The sequence below is a fragment of the Silurus meridionalis genome, chromosome 11 (genome assembly GCF_014805685.1).
Source record: "Silurus meridionalis isolate SWU-2019-XX chromosome 11, ASM1480568v1, whole genome shotgun sequence".
NCBI lineage: Eukaryota > Metazoa > Chordata > Actinopteri > Siluriformes > Siluridae > Silurus > Silurus meridionalis.
Genome location: NC_060894.1, coordinates 3,430,457 through 3,451,183, shown reverse-complemented (window position 1 = coordinate 3,451,183; position 20,727 = coordinate 3,430,457).

The window sequence follows — 20,727 nt, the reverse complement described above, 5'->3', positions numbered from 1 at the left end:
TCATTCTCTTTTCTCTCTCGTTCTCTATCTTTTTTATTCCTTTATCTTAGCAGGAAGTGCCCAGTGGAAGGGCACATCCCATGATTGGAGCATTGCTCCATTTTTTATGCTTTTCTTCGTTTCATTTCAGATTTACGTATTTCAGATTATAATCTTTTGCTTGCGAAAAAGGACGTAAAACAATAGGAATAATAAAAAAAAAACACAAAAAACCCCAGTACAATCAAACTGTCGAAGTCTGTTATCATTCATTATACTGGTGTAAATGGCTTTTTTCTGTTGGCCTGAATACGATTTTTATGCAACAGTAAATGTTTTTAAACATTATTCAAAGGATTTCTCATCATTAAACCATGTAATATTACCAGGTAATATTTTGTATGGGTCCAGAAGTGGGGTTTGCAGTCATCATTCCTCTAACCACACACACACACACCCACACCCACACACACACACACACACTGAATAACATGGTTCCAGAAATATGACTGAATTCTGAATACGTCAATACTAAATAGTCACTAACAGGGGGTTTCAATATTTATTCCCCCTCCCCACACACACACACCCAAGGAATCCTCTTATCTTTCACCATCAGTCTTAACGGTGCAGATAAGAACATTTGATGAGGCAAATGGTATCGCTATACATATTCACAGTGACATAAACACAGCAGGAGCAGCAGGTGCTAATTAGTTTATCTTTCAGCAGCTTCGAGTGTGTGAGGGCATGTGTGTGTGTGTGTGTGTGTGTGTGTGTGTGTGTGTGTGTGTGTGTGTGTGTGTGCATGTACATGGCCTCAGGAAAAAAAAATCACCTCTTGTACCTCCTCAACCCAGATTTTTACGTGTTTGCTGGATAGAGTTATGTTGGTTTTCAAGTGCTGCTGCTTTGAAGCAAGTTAGGAAGTACCAGTTTAATGCTGGGGGAACTACTGTGAGAAAGAATGACACAAGCAGCAACAAAGAACCGAGAACAAGAAAGGTTGAGAAGACTAACGAATAAAAGGAAAAGTTGATTCATTAGAGAGAAAGAGGAAGTGAGAGTCAAAAAGACTGAGTGAACATTCAGAACATCCAAGTGTGTCTTGTTTGTGTGTGTGTGTGCGTGTGTGTGTGCGTGTGTGTGTGTGTGTGTTTGTTTTAAAGAACAAAAACTTCAGAGAAACTATGTGAATTAGAAAACTTTATAAACCTCCGTTCAGTGGAACAAGCTAGCATAAACCATTGTGATGTAAACATCTAAACTTCTGAAGAACTAGCTAGCATACACCATTATGGTATAAATATCAACACTTTGATGGGAACTAGATAGCATATACCATTATGGTATAAATATCTGAAATTCAGGAAAACTAGTTAGCATAATATTCAGAATTATTAATCATTAGCTAGACTAGAGCCAGAATAGCTCATTATCATGGGAATTATCTAGCTCTACAGGTAGCTTAGTCACTGTGTGCATCATATATAATTTTTAATGGCCATGTAGTGTACAGCATAAGACATAGAAACCACCACGTTACAACTCATAGAGAACCTCTTGTATGCAGTGAAATGGAAGTCTGAGTTTTCTATCTGGTCTGAAGAGCACAGTACCATAGAAACAGAAAGGTTAAAGGCTGCTGATTTGAAGCAAGGTGAGAAAGCTTGTGGTTATCAGTTTTGCGCTGATAGACTGCTGTAAAAAAGAGTAACACAAGCAAAGAGACAAGAAAAGAGAACCAGAAAGGTTAAGAAAACAAACAAATTAAAGTACATTTATAGGAAGTTTACAGTATGACTATTAAAACATCAGGAGAACAAGCTAGCATAATCTATTATGGTATAAATTTCTGAATTTACGGAAAACTAGCTCGCATAAACCATTATGAAATACATTTCTAAACTTCAGGAGAACTAGCTAGCATAAACAATTATGGTATAAATTTCTGAACTTCCAGAAAACTAGCTAGCATAAACCATTATGAAATACATTTCTAAACATCAGGAGAACTAGCTAGCATGAACAACTATATTATAAATATCTGAACTTTGATTTGAACTAGCTAGGATAAATCCTTACCGTATAAATGTCTAAACTTAATAGGAACTTGCTAACATAAATGGAAGAATAGCTTATTATCAGTGGAAATAGCTAGCTCTATGGGTAGTGAAGAGTGTTAGATTAATAAATTCAGGTTTCTCCATTTTCTAGAAAAATAAAATAAAAATTACTTTATAACTGGAAAGTCCCACATTGCAATAAACATATATATTTTAAAGTCAGCGATTTGAAATATCAGAAAGTCAAATATTTGAAGTAAACTGAAAATCTATATATCTGTATTGATATATTTAAATATGTTCACGTACACGCATGCGCGCACAAACACCTAGTTTCACAAATATTTCTAGACTTTTATTAAAAATGAATTTTTTCCATGATATCTATAAATATCATGCAGTAGCTACTAAATATATCCTAAAAGATGAACATGTGAATAATAATTTTTAACACAAGATTTCAACACAATTGTGTAAAAAAGACAGAATCAATCCTGCATGTTACGTAGCATAAACACCTGAGTTACTGCCATGACACCGAATTTATAGTTGAAACTCCTCAGATCTGACATCTCCACCGTCTCGCTTTGTGTGTCGAGGGGTCAGAGGTGATTGACACCAGGCTGCTAATCACCCCGACCAGAACGATGGACGAGTTCACGCCTTATAACTCACAAACACACACACACACACACACACACACACACACACTGGCTGGAATAGCTAAACATCAGCAAAACTAGCCAGCAGTAAAGCCATATAGCCAATAAACTAGATATCTTCACTCTCAAGCACAACTCATAAAAGACAGCTTAGCTAATCTTTAGTTAAAAGAGCTGGCATTGAAATTTTAAACTGTTACAGCTTTGAGAAAACTAGCTTGCATGTAACATAAGTATAATTAGTCCTCAGGTGAAACATAAGAACAGGAATCTAATCTTCAGAAGAAATAGCTAGCATAAACTTTAAAAGACAATGGAATTGATATAGCTAGGGAAACAAGCTAGCATTAAACATAAAAGCTGCAACAGCTATTTTTATTTTTTTACCGAAACTGGCTGTTAAAAACAATAAACACTGCACTAGGTAAACTTTAGGAACATTAGCTAACCCCAAAACCAGCATAATCCAGAAATCTTTGGAAAACCAGCTAGTACGTACAACCTTAAAAGCAAGTACAGCGAATCCTCAGAAGAACTAGCTAGCACATCAAAAGGCAGTGAAGCTAATATAGAGCAAAACAAGTTCATAAAACCTATAAAAAAGGAATCTGTTAGGAATATAGTCAATATATTTATGGAAAATAAGCAAGCATGAACCATAAAAGCAGCAAAAGCAACAGATTTTCCTCAGGAAAACTAGATAGTAAAGAAAAACTTCAGGGAAACTATCGAGCCTGAAAGCCGTGGAATTCAGATATCATCAGGAGAACTGATGGGAAAACCTCAATAATTACATATCAATTTTGGGTGTTAGTAATGTGTTTATGGCTTATATTTAAGGAAAACTATTGTATCATCAGAAGGACAAAGGGACAAACTTTAATAAACATTTAGGGTGGACCGTCAGGGTGGACAACATCAACAGCAATATATCTGCGTGTCATACACAACATCCGGAAACAACAACCGGCCGGGTTTCCTGAAGATGTGGCACTTAAATTAGAAAAGACAAACATCCTCAAACATACGCTTTCTGCCTGGTGCCTCTGTAGCGCTGTCCTGGTCTAACCCATAACACTTTTTCCAATGCTCAAAGCACATTTTCTGTACTAGTTTCTCAGTTTGTGGCGTCTGTGGAAAGTGTCACGTGAAATCATCTACACTGATATTGATTCTGTTTTAGGCAGGTCTCTAAAGGTCACTTAGTTAATAAACACTATATGGAACAAGTTTGTGGACACCTGACTATAAGATTTCTGAACATCCTATTTCACATTTAGTCTTTATTTGCTGTTATAATAACCTCCACTCTTCTGGGAAGATGTTCCACAGAGAACTGTGAAGATTCATTCACCAGTTGAGTAAGGAAACCTGAGGTGCAATCAGAGTATATGGTTTATAGCTCCAGTCAAGAACCAACCTACTGTATGTAAAGCATATCTACAGGCTTGGGTCTTCTAGTTCAAGCGACGGGAACATTTTATGCTTCTACATCATTGACATCCAATACAATTGTGTGCCTTCAACATTGTGGTAAATACAATGTCCCAATACCTTTGTCCATATAGTGTAACTTGATATCACAGACACACATCAGAGAGTAGCAGTAAACGTAGTGAGACTTTCCTCACCCTGAACATCCTCCTTACTCACACACACTCATCCTAAACTTCCCAGACAAACATTCACCTCAGCCGTGTGGGTTTCTATTTAATGAGCTGCTGAAACTGTCGGATGCTAATCAGGCTAGCATGTGACAGACACATTTCAGCCGCAATGGCTCCATAACCCCCCCCTCACTCTTTTTTCCTCCCTCTCTCACTCTGTCTGATTCCCCAGCTGTGCTGATTAGCTCAGGTCTCCAGCCGACAATAAGGCTAGCTGAAAGATGAGCCTCCGCTGCTGCTGTAGCTAACTACCACTTAGAGGCTCTTCTGTTTATTCAACTCACGTGTTATTTTGACGTTTTAAACCCAGTCATAAAGATACAGACTGACCGATTCATTAAAATAAGAGCTGTACATAGGCCTGTAGGTTTTCTCCACTGATGAGAGACAAAAGATATCCCATTTTACCAGTAATCATATTTGACTGATACTTTGATAAGCAAAACTCTAAGAAGCATCAATATTACCTCATTAAATGAAAAAACACTCCACTCCTTTTGACACTAGTAACACATGATGGCTGAAATCTGGTTGTATAGAAAGTCTAACATTAACATAAACTACTGGAAAGAGCACAACCAAAAAAGAAGCTAGGAAATGAAGAGAATAGACTATTGTAAATAATTTGATACATATCCATATAGAAAATACGAGGTGGTATCAGAAGGTTTGGAGACTAATGGTGCCAACTGGTGCTATTCTGACCACGTGCCTTGCCACATCTGCGATTTCATTATGGAAAGCAAGTTAGAACAAAGAGCAAACATGAAATTCTCTGTGCAACTGGCCATATCTGCCACAGAGACATTTTAATTGGAAGAACATCACTGGAAGATGACGAGAGATCAGGAAGACCTTCATGGAGCTCAACCTCTGAAAATGTTGAAACCGTTTGCCAACATGTGGATGATGATCGTCGGAGAACAATCCACATGATCTCACTCCCGCACCCACCCTACTCACCAGATTTGGCTTCTCGAAGATGAAGATCCAGATTAAAGGTCGCTACTTTGACACCGCAGATTTGGCCCGAATCGCAGAAGCTTCAAAAAACCTCCAGGACTGGACGTGCTGTATTGCTGTGCAAGGGAATTATTTTGAAGGTATAGTTTATAAACATAGACAAATGAAGTTATGAACAAATGAGCTAGTCTCGAAATTTTTTGATACCACCTCTGATATTAAAATATGTCAGTGATTCTGATAGTGTTGAAGCCAGCAGAGGAGGCCATGCTGGCCCTGATGAGCCACCACTGCTAAAAGGAGCTGGAAGTTCCCTCACTACTGTGAATCAGAGCAGTAAAGTGACTTATTGTAAGGGCAATTTGTCTCAGATTTTCTGTGCATTTGGTTTCCCCCTTCTGTGTTTTGTATTTTTTGACAGTATTGTACTATTAATTGCGCATGATAAAAATATGACGAGGAAGTCAGCACTCAGCACTTGTTCCCTTGGATCTTAATCATGGCATTTTTTCTTTTAAGCCGATTGAAGTATGGCCAAGAGCGTGGCGTCTCAGCGCAATGCAACATGCGCTTTGTTGTCTGGCCTGCTAATGGTACTTAGCAGATCCGCAGATCCAGATTCAGGACTTGAGCCAAAAGTGTTCTTTTTTTTAACAAGCCAAGGGTCAGTGCCCAATCCTCCGTATCGCACCACAGGAGGAAGCGCCATCTCTGGATTAAACGTGTCCGGCTTCTGTTTGTGGGTCACTCAAGGTAGAGATGTTTCACCTGGTGCAATCTGTCTCTGTCACTCCATTGTTGTGGTGGATTGTAAATATTTACGGCAAACAGGGATGTCCTGAAGTGTGTGTGTGTTGTACCCAGGATGACGTGCTGTTTAGATCAGAGCCTGGTTTGTTATTTATAGCGCACAGAAGTACCAGAAAAGTCTGTAACTAGGGTGTGAAGTCTGATCTAAATGTGATAAATAGAAAGGTGAACGGGTTTGTAGCTGTGAATTCTGTACACTGTTGCAGAAACGCTTGATTCTGATTGGTCGGATGATGGCTTCAAGGTTTATAGATCAATCCAGTTGTTCTTTTTTGTTTTATTGAAAATGACTAACGCTTGTAAGCCAGGCGTTAAGTAATAGTGTATAGCTGTTTAAATATTTTCTGCAAGAAGACTTCTCATTAACAATCATTGAAGGAGTCTCTGCTTTGGAGCAGTTTGAGATAACAGAGGCAAAGAGCTCTCTGAAATGCTGAAGACTTTCCAATGTAACAAAACTAACAAATTTATGAGCAATATTTTTAATAACTGAGGAAGAAAAATGTCCTTAAATCTGCCTTGCCCTTGTGTTTCTTATAATAGATCTCATTGTTCTTCCTTATTAATTTAATATTATTTATGTGCAGCTTCTTCATATATTTACATATTTATCTGCACTTGTCAGTTTGCACAATGCCTCTACTTACTCTTCTGGTAGATGCTTAACTGCATTTGGTTGCTGTTTAGTTGCTAAATCTATATTTTTCTTTTCTTTTATTATTAATATTATTGATAAGTTCTTTTAAATATTTATTTTGTGATTATACACATTTTCTTAATTTTTTTGTTTTTCTTGTTTTTCTTATATTATATTATATTATATTATTATAATGTGTTTAATTAATGTGGATTATTTATTCTATTACACCATATTTCTTTTATAAATTTTTTTTACTTTTTTCTACAATTACGCTTCCTGTGTGCTTGTGCAATGCATATGTACAATTAATTGTCATGCCAATGAAGCACCTGAAAATGTAAACCCTGAGCGACACAGGCTGTTTATAAAGTGTTTATAACTGCTTAATGTGGAAAAAAAAAACATTCAACGATAAAATTTTAACAATAAATGAAGTATCTAAGTGCCATTGTTTAATTAATTCACATTCAAGACTACTGATTTTATATATAAAAAATTTTTTTTGTGTGTGATACTGTGACACATCGAAATGTGTGTACATCATTTATCTAACAATGACTCTAAATATGGTTTAGACAATCAGATTTCAGAAAAAAAAATTCTAACTCTTGTTTTAGACCTTGAATCTCACATTGGCTATTTCTATTTGACTCCAAGATTTTTTCCCAAACTCACATTTATCATCATGCTTTATGCTATTTTCATAACGAAGTAAACGTCAAACACATCATATATGCGCTGTATGCTGGGAAAACGCCTTCTTTCCCCCACACCTGTCTCCTTTTCCTCAATACTGCTTGTAGTTGTCGCCATGGCGTCTACCCAGAATCCCTTGAGGCTGACGCACTCATCACTGCCCCGCTGCAGCACCGGTGCCTTCTGGGCTGCTACAGGAAGACGGGCCTGCCTGACAGGAACTAGTGACCTCTGTTCATGCCTACTGGAATCAGGCTGTGTCTTCAAGCCGATGGTTGTCTTATTGATTAGGCCATTGTCTCTCTTCCTGCTGAAAACAGAGAGTGAAAAATAAAGTATGACAGGATGGAAGGAGGGACAGCACACATCATTGTTCCTGAGTTTCATCAAACCCTATAATAGGATTTATATTTAGTGCTTCATTAATAGCTCTCTGGGTTACTGTAATCGCATGTGTTCAGAATGTCTCAGAGTTCGGGAGGGTCATGCTTGTAAAGACTGCAATGTCTTCAGCTGGAAAATAGCAGAAAATCAACAAATAAGAAGAACTTCATTACAGAAAGTATTATAGACTTCTTTGCATCAAGGCTGCAGACGGAAGCCAAAGTCTGCAGCAGGACCCTATGAAGTTCTCTATGATGCTTGCAACAACCTATTGTACATGCAAAATGCAAGAGTAAGAGTTTGGATCCTCTGAACTTCGACTGACACCGTGCTGTACACTGCAAGGCTTCTAGCCCCTTATTTCATATCCCGAGGGGGATAATTAGACGATGCAGGCCAGCTGGAGAAGCTCTTTTTCGGACGTGAGTGTCACAAGAAGATTAGACTCGTCTGCTCACAATCTCAGACGTGTATATCTTCTTATTCTTCATGCAACTCAACTTATTTTCCAATCGCACTCTCTTCCTCCTCCTCCGCCACTTCCTCCTCTTCCTTCTCCACTGTCTTGCATGCAGGGAGCAGCAGGATCTGCTTTAACGCCCGACTGGGAGATAAGAGGTTGAGCAGGAGGCCTGAGATAAGAGCACACACACTCACACTCCTGCGGTCAGCACAAACACCAGCAGCAGTAAAAAAAATCTAAATAAGTCCCTAAGGGTCTTCCTCTTCCTCTGGGCCGACGTGGGGGCTTCGGAGCAGATACAATCCAGGGAACACACACACATACACACACGTGACCTCTTGATCTCTGTCAATCTCCAGCTTTAATGAACAGCATGAAATCCATTCATACACTTCAGCATTTTTATTTAGAATTTAATAACTATGTTTTTAAGTGTGACGGCAGCCTTCTCATTTTAAAGTATTATCTCCTACCCTGTATACACTATATAGACAAAAGTATTCAGACACCTGACTTTTCCAGCCATATGTGATTCTTCCACTAAACCTTTACCACACAAGTTGAAGGCACACAATTGTATAGGATGTCTTTGGATATAGTAGCATTAAATTGTCCCGTCACTTGAACTAGGAGACCCAAACCTAACCCAAAGCATGACAATGCCCCCGTGCACAAAGCCATCTCCATGGAGATATGCTTTACATAGGTAGGAAGAGAAGATATGGAGTGGCCTGCTATAGAGCTGCATTTGGGATGGTTTTGAACGCTGACTGCACCACAGACTTCCTCACCCTACATCACTTTGTACATGACTTTACTAACACCCTTGTGGCTGAATGTGCACAAATCTCCACTCCAAAATCTTGTGGAACATCTTCCCAGAGGAGTTATTATAACAGCGAATGGGGACTAAATGTGGGGAAAAAACATACGAATTTAATGTTCATGTGTCCACAAACTTTTGTTCATATAGTGTAGAATACACAATGATAGAAATCCCTAAACTTCTAATTCTGCCTTTAAAGAGAACTTTGTGCTTTGTAGAAGATCTGGCATATGCATTTCTGTATATATGCTCGCTAAAGACCAAAGCTAACGATTTAGGACATACCTAGCACATACAAAAAATGCAGTGGTTGCACACAACTGTGGAGAATAACAACAGTTTGCTATTAGGCAGATAGAAAACAAGAAACTAGCTGAGGACTGAGGGTAACATGACGACTGGCTAAAACAAAAGGGCTCTAAATAGTTGACTGTAATGTAAAGGTATAGCGACAGTGAAAGTGCGACCAAAGTATTGCAAATGTCAAAATTTACATCAGATGTGTTGGTAAATGATATGGAAAATATCTTTATCCAGCTTAAATAATAAGCTTTTCATGGCTTTTCATGGCTAAGGAGCCTCCCATATATATATATATATATATATATATATATATATATATATATATATATATATTTCAATGAAGCAACACAGCTTCCGATAATGTTATATTCCTTCTAGACATTCTTCCAAAATTCACAACATTGAATTTATTAATGTCTGGACCATTTCCCTTTTTAACCATTTACAGTTACAGGACATGTGGAGCCCAAACAGTGAAGAGATTTCTGGAAGTTCTTATCTTATAAAGTAGTATGCAGTAATATGATAAGGCGATGAATTGACAGCTGTGGTGGTTTGAAATGCAAATCTGTCATGCTGTTTTATTGTAAACACACACACACACACACACACACACACACACACACACACACACACACACACACAATTTGTAGTTTGACAGGGTGGGGTTGTAACATAATATGCTATTGTGTAGGATCAGAGTGGTTGCAGCCATATGGCTTTGCAATTAGTCCAAATTATAATGGAGCTCTTAAGTGATTAGCTGTCCGTCCGTCCATCCATCCGTCCATCCACACACACCACTACATACACAGACCATTCACAGATGTGTGTCATTCCTGGAAAATATATACGAAAGCTTCAGTAAAGCATACAAAATGCATAAATGTATAGATAGATGATGGAATGAATGAATATTAGTCTGGGTTTTTTTTCTGTTCTTTTTTTCCAGACACAGATGGCAATTCTAATTCAAATCCTAATCCTGGATTTTTTTGGATCGTGGATAGTCTCTGCAATTTAAACGTAATTAATTAAACGGTACTTGCGGATTAGACAGAGCAGCATGAATGAATAAATACTGGTCTGTATTTTTTTTACAGATATTTTATATATCATGCCCTGTGTGTAAAATCCCGATTGAGGTCTGATGTAGGTTAATTTACACTATATTGCTGATTTCTGAGCATCGCAGCATTCCTTAATTTGTCCCGAATTGCTTTTTCCCTTCACTCTTTTAGAAAGATTGAGTTCCACTAGATTTTAGAGTGTGCTTGTGGACATTTGTGGTTATCAGCTACAAGGGTGTTAGTAAAATAATGTCCTGATGTAGGTGACGAGGCCTAAAGCGCAGTCAGCATTCCAATATATCCCAAAGGTTTTCAGTAGGGTTGAGATCAGAGCTCTATAGCAGGCCCCTGAAGATCTTTCTCTCCATACCATGTAAAGCATATATTCATGGAGTTGGCTTTGTGCACAGGGGAACTGCCATGCTGAAACCACATATAGCAGGAAAGGTCAGGTGTCCCAATACTTTTGTCTAAATAGTGTATCACTGAGGCAGGATTCTCGAAATCTCACAAATCTTCTCTCCCTCCGTATCAACCCCGGCTCCTGCCTCCCAATACCTCGTCCTCCATCTTCATGAACTCCTGCTCACCACTGTTCCAGATGCCCCAATCATGTGTGTATGCGTGTGTGTGTATATCCTGTATCTACGACCCCTGCTTCCTTGCCGAGGAGGAAGACGGGAGACAGCGGGAGCAACAATGCCAGGAAAAAGCCTCCAGAGATTAGAGCGTTAAGCACACTGCTCAAATTAATGACAAACACACTCCTGCGACGCTCTCACTCACGCGCGAAACGTGCAACCCTTACAGTGGGGGAATTACGCTCCAATCTCGCGCGCACACACACAGATGCAGCCAAGACACAAAGCTGGACTGTAATCATAAGCTTAATTGCAGCTCGGGCGTAAAAACCCTCAGGATGTGTCTGAGGTCCAATCTCACAGCATGCTTTCCTCAAACTGTTCAGTAAAAAAGTAAGTGAGGTCAAAAGTGACTAATAAAGTGAGTTGAAAGGAAATAAATCAGTTAGTTGATATTATTGTTGCGAGGACAATGAATAATGAATTTTACTTGACTTAAAGCTAAAATCTGCATAAAATGGCTGTAAGATCTGAAGTGTTCATATGTGTTGAGTAAATTTATACAATACATGGACAAACCTTTGTGGACACCTGAGCGTAAGAATGGTATATTAGTCCAGATTTGCTGCTATAATAATTTCCACTATTTTGGGAAGCTGTTCCACTCAATTGTGGAGGTTTGTAGCGATTCATTCAGCCACAACGGTGTCAGTAAAGTCAGCTACTGATGGAGGTGATGTGATGCAGTCAGTGTTCACATTCATTCCAAAGGTGTTCAATAGGGTTGATAGGGTCAGAACTCGACTGTATATCAAGAGATCTTCCACTCCTACTCCTATACAATTGTGTGCCTCCTACTTTGTGGTAACAGTTTAGAAGAGAACCACATATGGCTGGAAAAATCAGGTGTCCCAATACTTTTGTCCTTTATGCATAATCATTATATTACTGATTATATGTACAGTATATTTTCTTTTCTTTTATAGTTTATTTCAACTTGCTTGCTATTAAAGAATCTCACACCCTACACATCTCGTTATTTTATAAAAATCAATCTAAAAACTATTTCAAGTCAGGATTCTATCTTGCAGTCAGAACCCGCATGACATTATATTTTAACTAAATATTTGTTCTGAATCAAAAGCCTATAAAAAAAAACAGTGTGTACACATAATATGCTTTCTTTGCACTCATGGGTAACTGTAAAGCTCACTAGCTAGTCATTCTTAGCCACCCAATGACAACGTTATATTTAGCTACATTATGTAGTTTATTTATATACTTATATAAAAGTCTATATTTAATGCTTTATTTATATCTTGATGTACAGAACTGTGTGTTTATATGTTTTTATATATGAATCTTATATATTCGAATAGCAAGCTAATAAATGTTAGCTAGCATTAATATACAGGTTCTTGGGATTTTTACCTGACATAATTTACCTCATTTTGGATTTTAGTCTGTTACTGTACACAATATGGACACAAGTATTAGGACACCTTACTTCCATTTCCTTCCACATGCGTTCTTCCACAAACTTTTACCACAAAGTTGGAGACACACAATTGTATACGATGTTTTTGGATGTGATTGAATGAAATGTTTTCTTTGCTTGAACTAAAAGACTCAAACCAGTTCCAGCATGACCAGTCCCCCGTGCACAAAGCCATCTCTATGAAGATATGATTAACATGGGTTGGAGTGGAAGATCTTCTACAGAGCTCAAACTTCAACCCAATTGAACATGATGAATGTAAATGCTGACTGCACCCCAGGCATCTACACATCACCTACATCAGTGCCTGGCTTTACTAACACCCTTGTGGATGAATGGATCTCCACATGCACACTACAAACTCGAGTGAAACTTCTCCCAAAAAGAGAGGAGATTATTATACCGAAAATGGGCACTAAATATGTAAAAAGCACATATGAATCTTATGGTCAGGTCCACAAACCTTTGTCCATAGAATGTATCAGTGAAATTATGAATGGTTCTACATGAAGTATCATGAAGTTTTATTTTACTGAATGAAAATAAATGTTAGTCTTATCTAACACCACAGACCTTCATTCCAACAAGAAGACGTAAATCCTTACGACGTAAACGTTAACCATGTGCAGGACGGAGGTTGAATGGGACCACTCGTTCATTTCATCCCGTCTAGCACAAACGGTAAACAGGCAAATTCACTTCCTGTCTGCTCCTGATGGTAAAAGCATCTGTTTGACCTTAGACCTTTGCTAATTTCCTTAACACACACCTTCACTCACACTGCTGTCGGACATGAGAGCTGTTTTAATTATTCATGGATTTTTGTATATATAGACCAAAAGTATGTGGATGCCTGAATTTTACAGCCATGTAAAAACCATGTACTTCGGTTAAAAAAGAGATATACTCGGTAAAATAAAAGTACAAAAAGTACTGTAGTTGCCGTCAAATGTACATAAGTAACCGAAGCACTATGATGTATTATGGCTATAATATTCCTATTATTATTTTTGCGTTTTTTACTTTATCTAAATTTGTGTGAAAAGACTTAAATGTTACTTTTAGTGCGCCAATCTATTAATAGAATAATATTAGACCATTATTTATTCCTCTGTAAATGTTCTGCTTGCTGTTAAACTGATGCCAAATTGTATGTTGATGATGAGAAGATACCACCAAGTGCCAATCAAACAAGACCCTGATTGGTGGATTGCTGCATGTTTGACCAGTTAAGTTTTTTTATTCACATAAATAATAAGGAACGACTGATTTCGCAAAATGTAGTCGAGTAAAAAGTTAAATATTTGACTTTTTTGAACTGTAGTGAAGTTAAAGTCTCCCCAAATGGAAATACTTGAGTAAAGTACAGATATGTGAAAAAGATACTTAAGTACAGTAACGAATTACATTTTTCTTCATTACCATCCACACACAGTTTTCAGCATTTGTGTTAAAATGGTAGATAGAAAACACGACCACTTTAATTGGCTTGAAATTTGAAGTGGGCGTGGCTTGAACGGATCATTTTTGTTTTTGTTTTATTTTTGCCAGCATGTGAACGGTGACATCAGCTACATCATTTAAGGTAAATATACTCACAACTAGGGCGAGGACTGTGGATTACTGTTTTTTTTTTTATTAATATATTTGGTTCTATTAAGTACCCAATTTAAAGCAGAATGACCCCATAAGCAGTTATTAATATTTCAAATAAGGTATTCCATTTACAGGGCCGTTTCTAGCCTTTCACCCTAGGCGAGATTTCTATTGTCACCCCCAAATTGCTCCGCCGTCCCACCACAATGCTCCACTTCAACAAATCATTTGCGACCTCCTATACAAAAAGGTTGAACACATTTTATAATTATTGCAAAATTGCCTAAAAGCAGAAAAAACAGTAAATAGTTTAATAGTTTAGTAGTAATAGTTTGATCGCCCCTAGGCGACAGCCTAATAATGGTGCTGTCCCCACATATCTGTAATACAGGAATGATTTTGGACACAGAGACATTTGAACATTTCTTCTGGTTTGGCAGCTCGCTGGGTTACACTCCAATACGCACTCACTGTTACACACTGAGAAACTCTTTCCACAGCAAACGTGAAGAATCGGAATGCATCAGAATGAAGCCAGGAATGTTTGAGCACGAAACAACCTCAGGCTCAATTAAAGGGTTTTCCCTGCCGTTAAAAAGATTAATACGTATTATTATCAACACCAATAGAAAAATACAAATAAAAGTTGCTCTCAGATTGTATTAGAAATATTGGTTTCTTATAATTGTAAGTTTATCTAAAATGAGTGAACCGAAAAAACCTCACTGAGATGGCATGAGTAAAACACCTTGGCTGGAACCAGACTCCAAATGGAAACCATCCTCAGTCTATGCACTCACCACAACTAACCACTTGAACAGTGAGTGTGATATAAGGAAAGAATTAAAAGATAGAAAGCAGGAAATCAGAAGGGTGGCAAAATGAAAAAAGAAAGCTAATAAGAGAACGAGAGAGAGCAGACTGTGGATTATGAAGGGGTGGAAAACTAAAGCTCATAGACAGATTGGATTATGAATTATGACTGAGTGTTGGTGCTGAAAGACGTGCTGTAATGTGTAAAAGCTGAAAATAGATAATTGAGGTTGTAAATTGTGACAGGGTGATGTGAAGGTCACGCAGATTATTAGCCGCGAGGTTTTGTGGGTTCAGCGTTTCCAAACGTGTATCAGCACGCTGTCTTACTAACTCGAACACTCGTGTAGCACGTGTTAGTTGTACAGGAATAGTCTAATAATTAATAATAAGAATTAATATGATGCAATTTATTTATATAGATGTTCCCACACAAACACACACAATGTTAGGAGTAGGAATGTGCAGCTCCATAACTGAGGCTGATGCGATTTTCATCCCAATGTATAGCCAATGATACGATACATTAAAGATACATATGAAGCGAATATCGATGCAATGCGATTCGATTCACTTCAATTACGCTGCAGTGAAATCCGATTCCTATTTGATTAAAAAAATATGATACAATGCAATTCACTATGGTACAGATAATCATAAATTTACTTAAGTGCTTTCTGACTTCTAACGCATGTCACTTTCACAAACACGCCTTTGTAGTGCAAAAAACGAATAAAAAAGATTAAATAAAACCAGGCTTTCTTACAGCTCTATCTCTGCCATGTTAATCTGTATTCTGTGTGACTCTCAGGACACGCCTCGGTCTTCGTAGTGTTGCGATACATATTCACGTAGCAGCAGCGGTGCTGAGAGAACGCACTCGAGAAACATTTTAGCGGCGAGAAATCAATCTACATATCAAATATTGGTCACAAATGATTGGTCAATTGTAAATAATAAAAGTATAGCGCATCTACTAACAATTATATATAAATAAATCTGTTTTACCGACAAATATATTAAAAAACAATGCATTGGCATACGAATGCCAACTTGTATCTGACACACTGATGAAAATCGTGAATTTTTACCATCCATAGTTGGGAGAAAGGTTATTTTTCCAGTTTTATATTTCAGAAAAGTGCAATCAGGAACTTTCTTGGTGATCGCATTTAAATTTTGGGGTTTTGTTTTGGCACCAGACAGTCCAAATCTTGGGTGTACAGCTCTACCCTGATTGCTAGAATCTCTGCAACAAAGTACTGTATGCTAAGATTTCTGCCTGGGCTTGTCTATTCAAGACCATCATTTCTATTATGGAAGGCAGTATGATGGTGCAGTGGGTTAACAGAGAACTAACAGCTTCAGGATCCTGAACTCGGGTTCTCCCTGTGTCTATTTTTTTTATGTGTTTGGTCCATTAATGGACTTGTCAGTCTCACTCTCAATATTCCTAAAGCCTTAATGAAACCAATACAACTGTTACATGGTTTGATTCAAAGTATCCATTGTTATTCATTAAACATAATTTCCGCTCCTCATCCACTACATATAGATGTAATGATGTGAAAACAGGAAGTAGGAAGCAGGCAGAATGTGTAATAGAGGGCTCATCTTGTAAAAACCTGTACCCAAAGGGAACAGGAAGTGAGCGATGTGGACTGAACGACAGCAGAAGGAAAAAGAAAGGAGAGACTAAAAAAAAAAACACAAAAGAAAACACAAAGGTGTCCGAGTGGCATCATGAGGATGCACATCCGCTTCACTTATAGCAGGAGGGGGGGGGGGGCATTACGGGCTAATAAATACCCACCAAACATCCTCTTTGTGGTTTAAAGTTCTCGCCAGTCCTCCGTATGGTGAACATCACAGTGAAACCACAGAGGCTTCAAAGCCACCTATAACAGAATTGGTCCAAATTGCGATCCAGATGTTAGAGAAGAGGAAGTGATGCAGTCACACACATTATAAAGACATGGGAAAGGACCATGGGCGCTTAAAAATTCATTTCCTCGCTCCTGACTTCATTATTCCATTCACTGAGCACCTCCTCCTAATGATAAAAGCAATGCAAATGATAATACGAGGTGCTGATACTAATTTTGTAACACGCCAACAGATGGCAGCACAAGGCTGCACGCACAGTCTCAGGGAGCACCGGACTTCATTAGTCATCATTCCATAAACTAAGTCCCAACTCCTCATGAAATAAAGCAATGTGAATGATGGTATCATACACAGTCACAGGAAGCACCGACCAACATAAGTCAGTGTGCCAAAAGACAACAGGTGCTATTCTGATCACGTGCGCACTCTGTCACCGAGCTTTCCGCACACGTGTGTTTTCTGCCGGAAACAACACGATCTCGCTTCCGTACCGGACAGGTTTGGGGCCATTTCATCTTATAATAACCTCCACTCTTCTGGGAAGATGTTCCACTAGATTTCGGAGTGTGCTTGTGGAGATTCTTCAGCCACAAGGGTGTGAGTAAACTCTGATACTGATGTAGTGAGGTGAGGAGGCCTGGAGTGCAGTATGGTTGAGGTCAGAGCTCTATAGCAGATCTTTTACTCCAACCCATGTAAAGTATATCTTCATGGAGTTCACTTTATGCACAGGGGCATTGTAAAGTTCACACAGGTGTGGTTCTCCTAGTTCAAGAGAAAATGTATTGCTACAGCATTCAAAAACATCTTTGTGTGCCTTCAACCTTGATTAACCACATATTGCTGGAAAAGGCAGGTGTCCCAATACTTTCCAGATGAATGACAAACTGCTGATTCAGCAAAAAAAAAACAGGAGCATCATCTCAATGGATTTCCTTTTTCCTTCTCTAAAAGTGAGACACAGCTATAAATAGATTATATTGTGATTAAACTGATTAAACGGAACACGCAGCTGCACTGTTTCCCTTAAGGAGGTGTGTTGGGGTCTTCAAATAGCAACAACTCAAGATTGGGTTGGAGAACACGGAGTAAATCAATATATATACATTACAAATGGGAGAATTTATTAGACATGGATTTAAAAAAAGGGGGAAAAAGTACAAAGTGCTCCCACTTATCCCCAAAACAGTTAGTGGACAAAATGAGTTGAGGTCAGAACTCTATAGCAGGGAGATCTTTCACTCCACCTCACGTAAAGCAGATCTTCATGGAGCTTACTTTGTGTTCAGGGGTATTGTCCTGCTGGAACAGGTTTGGGTCTCCTAGATAAAGCAAAGATAATATATTTCATTCTCTGCATTCATAGACGTCTTATACAAATGTAAGATTCCAACTTTGTGGTCACAGTTTGGAGAAAGAACCACATATGGTTGGAAAATTCACACAAAGTGTATAAAACTTGATGCCTCTATTTCTTCATCCATCTCATACAGCTGAAACTCTGCCGGTCACACTGATGTATTAATCATGACAAACTTTGTATAAGACACCATTAACATGCTGCATGGACATAAAACTTAGCAGTGTGTGTGTGTGTGTGTGTGTGTGTGTGTGTGTGTGTGTGTGTCACATCCGCTGAAGGATGCAATGAAATGCTGGGAAAGGAGAGACTCCGAAGACAAAGAAAGAGACAGGGAGAGGAACAGAACGCCAGCACCGTTCACATGCAAATCCTGACACAGAGCCTAAAGAGTGTGTGAAGGACCAGGTGTCCGGGGGAGGATGAGCCACACAGAACAGTCTTTCACCTCTCTCATCCCTCGCTCAATCTCTCTTTCTTTCCTGCCTGATTCCATAAAAACACACAGAGACTCGGAATGCGTCGCCTCTGAACGATGTATATAACCAGGGAAAATAAAATAGCATGAATGATTCGGTTGTGAAAAAAAAAAGTGGTTGTAAAAGTCCAATTTGGCCACTTTATTGCACACACTTACATGTAGAGTCAGTGTCTAGACCGTATTCTTTTCCCTGTACAGTGGCTTCAACCTTCATCCACCTCTAGCCTTCAGTTTCTATCTACTGCCTCTGCGTAGACTTAGATCAGATAGAAGTTTTCCAGTAATGTACAGTGTAAAGAAAAAGGCAGAAATGTCACATTACAGCACAGTGATATTCTTTCTTCACACATCCCAGCACTGTTAGGAAGCTGGGGTCAGAGCGAATCCATGATAGTGCCCCTGGAGCACAGAGAGTTAAGGGCCTTTCTTAAGGGCCCCAATAGTGGCAGCTTTGCAATACTGGGGTTTAAACTCCCAACCTTCCCCAGGAGGTGCCAATTCATATGCAAGGCAACTGATAGACTACAGTGAATAATTGTACACCTTTAAAATGTCCTGTATTGTGTATGTATCTGATATAAGTGTACAAACTGTGTTTACTCGGTGTGTCGGATATAAATGTTCCCTCCTTGGAGCACTTTTGATAGATACTGACCAATGCCAATGTCAACATGGTTTGTGTGTTTCATCCACCATTGGTTATCGATGAAATCTAAAAAATATCCAGACACCCCGGTTGTAGGTATGATGGTGAGAAGAAACACATGGTGTGTGGTGCTTTGCTTCTTACCGATGTGTTCAGAGCTCAACCGTTCAGACAGAGGAGGTAACTCAGTGGTTAAGGTAGTGCACTTTGGATTAGACTTTGGAAGATCGTGAGCTCCAGCAACACCAAACGCAATAAATACAACGTAAAAAATTTAATACAGAAAGACTAGAGAGAGTATTGGAAACATCTCTTCATTCATCAGAAATTCAGATGCTAAATATAGAGCCATATAAAGATGGACATTTCTGTTTTCTAAAACATATACATCTGTAGTGTCCATATAGGGTCATAACCAAAATAGATTTACAAACAAATAGGTTCTGTTGTTTAGTAAACAGGGGAAGAAATGCAGTGACCAAGTGCAAACCATTTGTTGAATAACGTCAACACACACACACACACACACACACAGCATAGATCTACACAGAACATCCTACAAACAGCTATGTAAGAACACCCCCCCCACCAAAAGAAAAAAAAACACCAACAATAAAAACAATCAGAAACATACACAGAATTGTACAATTACACACACACACACACACACACACACACACACACACACACACCTCATTTCATTTCAGTCATTATCAACATTTTCATTATCATATTTTTATTATATATATATATATATATATATATATATATATATATATATATATATATATATATATATATATATACACACATATATATATACATATACACACATATATATACACACACACACACACACACAGCCAAAAGTATTGGGTCACCTGGTCATAAGTACGGCATGTGTTCTTTGAGCACCACGTTCCACATTTAGTCCCAATTAACTCTCATAATTCCCTCCACTCTTCTGGGAAGGAGTTTGCTTATGGATATTTGTGCTCATCAGCCATGAGGGTATTACGAAATGCCTGGGGTGCAGCGTTCCAATTCATCCCAAAGGTGTTCAGTAGGGATGAGATCAGAGCCCTATAGCAGGTCACTCAAGATCGTCCTCCAAAAAGCATGTAAACCAGATCTTCAAGGATCTCACTTTGTGCACAGGGGCATCGCCATGCTGGAACAGGTTCGGGTTTCCAAGTTTAAGTGAATGCAAACTTTGATTACAGGGCATCTAAAGACATCCTGTACAATTGAGTGCTTCCAGATTCGTGGTAACAGTTTGGAGAAGAACCACAGATAACAGGAAAAGTCAGGTGACCTTCACGTGACAGGGTCTTTA